The sequence below is a fragment of the Calidris pugnax genome, unplaced genomic scaffold (assembly GCF_001431845.1).
Source record: "Calidris pugnax isolate Ruff unplaced genomic scaffold, ASM143184v1 scaffold39, whole genome shotgun sequence".
Lineage (NCBI taxonomy): Eukaryota > Metazoa > Chordata > Aves > Charadriiformes > Scolopacidae > Calidris > Calidris pugnax.
In genome coordinates, this window is record NW_015090828.1 from 3,998,125 (window position 1) to 4,006,528 (window position 8,404).

The window sequence follows — 8,404 nt, forward strand, 5'->3', positions numbered from 1 at the left end:
TCTATCAACATGTTCAGAGACTTCTGGACATATTGAATAAATTGCTAAGGTTTGAACATCTATTCTTTACTTGGAAGACTCTAAATTAAAAACTGTGATTATGGACAGGTATTAAGATAAGCTACTTCATAAATTGAGTCATCTTGTACACTTTTATATATCACATAAATATTATATCAGAAAAAACTGGACTAAATTTGAATAAGGAGATGGTAAAAAACTAGTTGAAGGAGATCCTGAAGTCCTAATATATATATGTGCACACAATTCCACTTTGTTACCCTGGTGTGGTAATCTAGTCCAAATTGAATTCTGAAAATAATATTAGTTTATACAAAATAGGGAGCCTATATAAACTCACTGTAGAAGCAGAAAGCTTTATTCAACTAGCTGATTAAAAGATTTTTTTCCATAGCTCTTTAATCTAATTTTTATGTTCTACATCCCATTAGTGGGTTCTTAAAGAATAAAACATTTTAAATATATAATACCAAACAAATTAGCTTCAGGTTTGACAAGCCATTGACTATACACAAGATAAGAAGTAAGTATTGAGAAGAATGAAAAAATTAGCAAAGCCTAAACTCCTTTATGTATAGCTTAGTTATTACAGCAGTACTGGAGAAGGAAAGCAATCATTATAGTGGCTAATTCCCCTTAGAATAATACAGTGTAGTGAACTAATTTCTCATGTGTGTGCAATATTGCTCTCTACTGGCTGCTGACTGGATAAGAAGAGGCAAATTTTAACCAAAGAAGCTTTCATGTGGTCTATCAAATCCTAAATCTGTAAGTTGACAAAGCAATTCCTAAGAGGATTGATCACCCAGCAGCATCCAGCTGACTTTCAAGAGAGTTGCTGAATATCTAGCTCCTTTATTACAAAGACTAAATAGAGATTAGGGGTGAAAAATTTAGGTGATGCAGTCTTTGAAAATCTTTCCAGTGGTTAGAAATCTAGCAGAAGTGGTATGACATTACAGCAATAAGGATAATACTCACTGTGAAATAGAAATAAACTGTATTATTGATATTAGTGAAAGGAAACCTCTTTTCGCCCACATGGAAAAGGTTTGCAATTCTGTAATAAACACAGTACAGTTCTTATCTCTGCTCCCCAGGTATAAATGCATAATTTACCTGAGAACTATGTCTGCCATCTAAGGCCTCTGTCACCACTATTTTCATATTCCAAAAATTATTACTGAGTGGAAAAAAACTAGGAACAAAACAGAAGAGGTGGTGCAGATCCCAACTCTGTTAAATATTGCTCTCTGTAAGTTTCCTCCAGTTCCCACAGAGCTTCCTAGTGATTTCTTAACCTCAGAGTTACCTAAATATTATGCTTCTGGAAATCAATGAAGGACTTGCCCCCCTGATGTATGTAGGTGGCTTTCACACAAACTTGTTAGAGATGTGCGGGAGACGAAAGGTGCAGGGTCTAAAACACAAGTACTTGCCCTTTTTCTTCCACAACCCCAGCTGCATTCTGACCTCTGAACCAAAATGCTAAATGAATAGCAATGTGCACTCTCAAAGATCCAGATAAAGTCTGACAACGGCGATTGCCCACAGAGAGGCCTAGAAGCTTACAAACCTGTTCCTGACTATAAAAGGAAGGAGGAAAAAATTGTATTCTGGGGCATGGAAAATAGTTACAGATGGCTCTCAATTTGAACCATCGTTAACTATTCTGAATAAACTCAGTGTAGTCTGATAGACATAGGAAAATTGTACAGAGAAAATCCGTATCTTTTCCACCTTCACACTATCCTTTTTGAAACAGAGACCAGACCTGCACACGTGCAGGCAGTATACATTCAAGATACAAGCCTGTCTAGGTAGTATTCAGGGGTATAACAAGGTTCTCTACTTGATTCCTAATCGAAAACTTATAATTCGCACCCCTCTACCCTCATCCCTCTCCTTTATTTTTTTTTGGACTGCTACGGAGCATTGAAGGGATTTTTTCATAGAACTATCATTATTCCACGGTCCTGTTCCCAAGAAACAATGGTCAGGTGAGACCTTATTTTATATGCAAGTTTCTTTTTTTCCCTAGACGCATCACTCCGCAATTATTTACACTGAATTTTACTTGCTAATTTAATAACCACTTCTGGAAGGGTCTTATGCAGTTCTTCACAGCCAGGCCTTGTCTTTTCACCCTCTGCAACTTAGCAGCATCAGCACATTTTACAAGTCACTCATTTTCTATATAATGATATAAGTGTGTTGAGTAGTATAGATGCCAGCACACATCTCCAAGACTCCGCGCATGACCATGAAACTCCCCTCACCAACCTTTTACTCATACATTTTTTTCCCAGCTTTTAGACACCTTTTTTAATTCATAAAGTACCCTTCCTTTGGCACTTTTGTTTCCCCAAGAACTTTTACGAGTTCTTGGTGGTAAACCCGGTTGAAAAACTTTCAGAATATGGTCTACACCAATTGGGCTTTTCAGTATCAGTAGGGTAACGACATATAACCTGGGCAGTTACCCTAAATCATGTTGACCTCCTCTATGCAGCTAAGCTCCCACAGGGAGGACAATGAAGACCCTTGACTGCTAGCCTGGAGTGGTGGTAAAAAAAAAAAAATACCTTTGCTAAAGTTTTAAAAGACCATCAATTGCAATATCTCCTACAGGTGAAAAACAATTTCAGGACCAGGCAAAATTTGACACTTAAGGTTTACCTAGCCTGCTCAAGAAGACTGACAGAGCGCATCCATTCTCACAACTTTACTTCAGGTTTCTGCAGAGATGTGAGGAGCTGGCAATGTCACAGAAATTTTCAGAGCATTTGCTTGGTGTCTACCAGAACATTTTCTTGGGCATTTAGAGTATTTTAATGTCAAAACTGACATGAATACTGATAGCATTGAAGGACAGCCAAAATTCACACTTCCTTTTTCATTGATATTTTCATCAACCAAAAAAATCAGTTGATAAAAGCCACTCATTTCCTACTGACTGCATGCTTCAGTAGTGTACGTCATTCTTTTATGAGCTGAACCTGGTAGAAAACTAGACTTCCTCAACTTAAAATATCAAAAAGCAGAAATTCAAGACTTTAAAGTTAAGATGAGAAAAACTTCCCACTGAACATCTCAGAGGGTCTTGGTCTTGACTAAGGTGGTGACTGAGGTGACTACTTTTGCTGTTCAGTTTATTACTGTGTAACTATAAAGCTAAGTCAAGAAGGAAATCAAGTGGTCTCCTCCAAATGACAGATGACTGAGATGGTCTTTCTGAAAACTGAAAGTTGTGTATGAAGAAAGAAGACAGGGACAAGATCAATACTGAATGTCTTGTCTCAGGAGACAGAAAAAAATATGGCTATGGAAATTGTAGAGCCAGTTCAAGAGAGGACACATAGTATATCAGACAAACAGATACTGTCGGCTGTCTAAGGAGCTTGCACCTTACTCTCTTGAAATGCTGGACTGATTTGAAGTATGATGTGGCTACGACTTATGAGAACTGAGTAAATGGAAGGACTGGTAGAGATGAACATAACTTTACAAGAGAAAAATGGGACATTACAGGGAAAGAAAGATAGAAACTTCTGGTCTGAAAGTCTACAAACTGTCCTAGAACACAAAATTTGTTCACTTCTGGTAAGAAGGTCAGGGGTCAGTCAAGAGAAACTTGAAAAGAGAAAAACGTGATACATTTTTAATTTTTTTAAAAAAATTTCGTTCTGTTCTCTTTGTCAAAAGCCAGTTCACTTATCTAAGTGTTCATGATGTACTGACTGAAAAACTCAAAAAACCAAGAAACCACTATTTAAAATTATTTACCTCTTCTCAGGTTTCTTCAAGAAAATCTAAAGAAACTCAGAAAATTCCAAGCTCTCCTAAAACACACTTAACTTGGAGAATACTACAATATATTCTGCATGTAGCTTGAAAGTGGACTGATTCCGTTAGGGTATTTTTCAGCATACCTGAAATGAACTACATAAAATATGTAGGAGATGGACAGCACTGACAACCAACAGTCCTGGCACGGCCCCCTCCTTTTTTCTTCCTATCTCAGAACAACATTCTCCCAATGCACTTCTCTAAAAATGCTGTTCTAAGAATCTGAGGCTTTGCTATCCTTAAAGATAATGAAATTATTAGAGTTTTGTCCCTTAAAGCTTTGTCCATTTAAAATTCAGTTGAACAGGAAGGTATTTCATTACTGACAAATAGAAAATGGAAGATGACATTTTTATTACATTTTTCTCATTTTTGAATTTTGAAATTTTGACCACCATAAAAGTTGCATGAAAAAGAAAAAAAAAAAAAAAAGGTCAGATTAAAATTTCATGCCCTTCAAAGCATTCAAACCTGCCAGCACACCCTAGTCTGGTGCCATACCCATGGCACTGGGGTTTCTCCCCCTCCCTTAGCCAGGGGGGCACAAGTGAGCATGGCTGCTCCAAGGAGAGAAGGCTGGATGGACGCTGTGCGCTCCCGCTTAGGGAAGGCAGAGGAGAAAGACCCAGAGAGATGAAGGGGGAGCAATAGAGAGTCTTAGGAGTCAGATTTGCCCCTCCACAAGTGGCACAGTTGTCCCTTCCTCCATGCCATCGTCCTCCAAAGAGCCAGGAGGCCAGCATTGTTTCCCTGGCGGGCCAAGCTCTGGCTGCACCACTTCACCCCCACATCCACTTCAGTCCATGGCTTAATAATCCCCAGCAGGAGTATCACGGTGCCAAAACTCCCGCAACTAGACACAGAAGAAGCAATTAAGGTTAGTATGACGGCATTTGTCTCTGCACTACTAGTCTCTGGTGAGCATAAGCTAAGACTTTTAACATCATTTTTTTCCACAGAGGTTTTGCATTTAATTATAGAGTAAGGGCACTATGTGTTCCAAGAGCAATCATCTTACTGACATGTTATTCTGAAGCCAGCCTTCATTCAGTGTGACACATGCTGGTTATGCACTACCAAATAGAGCTATAATGAAGTGAGGCTGGGGAAAAACACGCTGGAATCTGAAGTAATGCCAGGTAAGAAAGCTTATCTCTACTTTATTATTATTATTATTATATTTAATAAACAATCTTTCATGCCTACAGAAGAAAGAAACAAATGAGAGCTTTCTAGGGTAGATATAAAAGCTTTGCATAAAAAATGTGTTTACTGAGTTACAACTACTGAACTTTCCATTTTGCTCAAAAGAAAAAAGAAAAAAAGCAGGCTGAAACAAATGGAAAAGTTTACAATTACGATGTGAAGAGGAATAAAACCATCTTAAGGCAGGAGACAAGAGTATGTTCCAGGTCATGGCTGACGAGCACCTTTGGTCAGGATCCAGCATTTTGTATAAAGTGCATCATGAGCTGTTACCTTTAATTGCGGGTCAAATTCAAAAATCCATTGAAGGACCTGGCAAAACTTTCTAAAATAACTAAATAATGCTGCTGAGCAGTTTTGGGGGTGGATTGTTTTGGCGTCTTCATCTAATCAGCCTTCTTAAAAAGATTTCTCAGTCACCACTTACAAACCAGAGGCTGCAAGGTGGTAAGGATCCTCATTCTTTGCTGGGTCAGTCCTGCGAGTGGTAATGATGTGGCTGGTATTTAAGCAAGTTGTGAGCTGTGACTGTGCATTTTTCACTGAACTCCCTTCGTTTCACTTCTGCTGTATCCTGACAGCCTCTACCATGTTTATCCCTATTGCCTAAAAACTGCATCCTGATTTGACCTGAGACTTCTTTGCATAGTACAGGGTGCACAGCACCATAATTTGCTGAACCATGATTGGGGCTCAAGACTTACAATGTAAGGGTGGTTTTTTTGTACAAAAAGTACAAACAAAAGTACAATACAGTAAAATGCTGCAAAAAGAGGTCAGATTTTTCAGATGTTGCAATAGGAGCTCTGAAGATTTCAAAGTTGCTTGCTATTGTGTATATATTTTCAGAATCCTTGCTTTTCTTTATTTTGAGACAAAATCTGTCACTGAAGAACGTATCCCTCTTTCAATATAAACAAATAAGAAAAGTTTCATTTTTCAGTTTCCAAATTACATTAAAATGATCTTGAAATAGAGAAAATCTCACTCATATTTCCTAGACTTAGGGTTTTCACATCTTTCTGACTCAGTATGGGCAAATACCATGCCACTGAGATATTCACAGCACGTGGGTGCACAAGTCTCTCTTTCCTCACTTCTCCTTGTGCCACATAGTACAAGTGCACGCACTCTATAGGTGAATCCACCCCTAAATAATTTTCATTGTTGTACAGGGAACTTATTGCAGGAATGGCATCATGAAACATCCCTTTTCAAAATTTGGGCATGGTCAAAACTTTATGAGCTCTCCATGATGTACGCATTATGTCAAAATTTTTATTTCTATTTTATGGTTCTTATTATTAAAAGACATGGCAGAGATTATTTTGTATGTTCTATCTACACTCATATAGATGCATTCTTTATTATTTCTATAATACACTTCATATCTGGAGGATATTATTTGCATAGCAACAGTTTCTGCCAAGACCAGCATCTTAAACTAAATTCCAAGAATATTAACTCATAGCAGTGCTTTATAACAAGCTGAATGCACTAGTACTCAAAAAAAAACCCAAAACAAACCCCACCAATATGCTGATTTCTGTGCTATACCTGGAAACACAGCTTCTGGGGGCAGAAACAATCTGTTTGGAAGCTGACTGTGCTCCTGTGAGGACACCTAACTTAGTGCCAAACTGGTTATGCTCTTACTTAATTAATTTGCAGTCTGTATAGTCCAGCCCAAACAACAGTAGTATAACATAATAAAGTCCCTTTTCCTTCATCCAAGAGGCATCAGTTCCCTACATTCCAGTAATACACAAGCCCAGAGTCAGATCTGGGAAATACGTAACAGCCATAGAAACTGTGAGCTTGGACTGAGAGATGAGAAGTGATTCAGATGATATTTCATATCCTTTTACTAACCTTGATTCTGATCTGCCCCTCAAATTATTCCGAGTTATTATGGACCTACTTCAGCAAAGAATGAGACAAAACTTCTTTTATTATTAAAATCAAAGCAGTTTTCCATCATGGTTTTGACATAAATTCTTCTTTACTTTTAGCACAGCCTGGCACAGCAAGAAAGTGTTCTGAAAAAAGCATTGCCTTGAGGAAAGCTTTAAATTTTTTTACCCCATGCATGTCTTTGTATCTTCTTTTTTATATCTTCAGTTTTACATTATTATTTCTGTTCTCAAGCACTCCCAAATTTGTATGATTCGCATTTAGGGTTCCCGATTCTGGCAACGCACACTGTCTGTTCCTGCCTACGGCAAACCAATATCAGCACTTATTACTACTATAAAGTTATTACTGCAAGTTAATCTTGCATTTCATTACAAAACCAAAAGAATATTTAAAACAAACAAACAAACAAAATAATCAAACAACCCCCCCCCTCCTAAAAACCTCATGGTAGCAAGCTGAACAACTCAAAAAATAGATTTTTTTTTTTCATTTCTAAACTAAGAGTCATCATGATCATCTGAGTTATAGAGCAGCTTCAGTACATTAACATAATCTCTTATAAAACAACTTCCTATGCCCAAGTCTTCCTTACCTGCATTTCTACAAGAAATTTTCTTGAAGATGCCAAAGCCCTCAATAAAGTTGACACTAAGATGTTTTCTCGGGAATGTAATAGTAAAAAGAAAGATGTCTGAAATACTGTCACTAAAATTCCAGAGAATAACCTCACTTCATTTAAGTTTGAACACTAAAACAAATCCAGTATTCCATGACGTTTTAGTAGGAATAGGCAGACTATCAATTTCTCATAGCCATGTTGTCAAGAAAAATCCTTTCAGAAAAGACCAATATTTTACTAAGAAATTGTATCTGCAGGAAGTAAGCAGAAAAATTCTCACTGCCATGAGGAGATTTTTCCTTAACTAACCATTTCAGAACTCTAGAAAAATCCTGGAAAACGCTTGCTGATATTCTGTTGCTAGAAAGTTGCCATGGTATTGGGTTTTACCGCTGGCTTTCTCTTCCTGCATGAAAGTGCAGCATATTAGATTCTCCATATGTGCTATGCTCATTAAAATAGCCAAAGATGCTGACAATTTTCCAACAAGTTGTTGTAGAATTTTAAAGAATAAGAAGCAACATTAAGAAGCATCCTAAAACCAAAAACCTGAACAACTAATCCTGATGAGTAACTGCATCATATATGCATATGTGTACTATTATTTATGTGTATATGCATTTTGACAGGTGTTCAATATTATTCTGTAATAACCAAAATGATTATTTTAGCTTACAAGTAGCTCTACTCCCATGTTTATAACCATTGCAGACCTTAATAGTATAAAACTTCTGCATTTTTATGATGGAGATGATTAAAGGCAGGGAGATAAGGAGAGATTAAAGTTTAAGG

General features: G+C 37.3%; 1 long non-coding RNA gene across 1 annotated transcript in view; it reads right to left on the minus strand.

The window, feature by feature from the left end:
- The window catches only part of LOC106887056, a 167,667-nt gene extending 159,949 nt beyond the window's left edge, over window positions 1-7,718 (minus strand). Inside the window, exon 1 of the long non-coding RNA XR_001411786.1 lies at window positions 7,586-7,718. This is a non-coding gene — a long non-coding RNA (uncharacterized LOC106887056). The remainder of the gene's footprint in view (window positions 1-7,585) is intronic.
- Window positions 7,719-8,404: the final 686 nt, after the last annotated feature.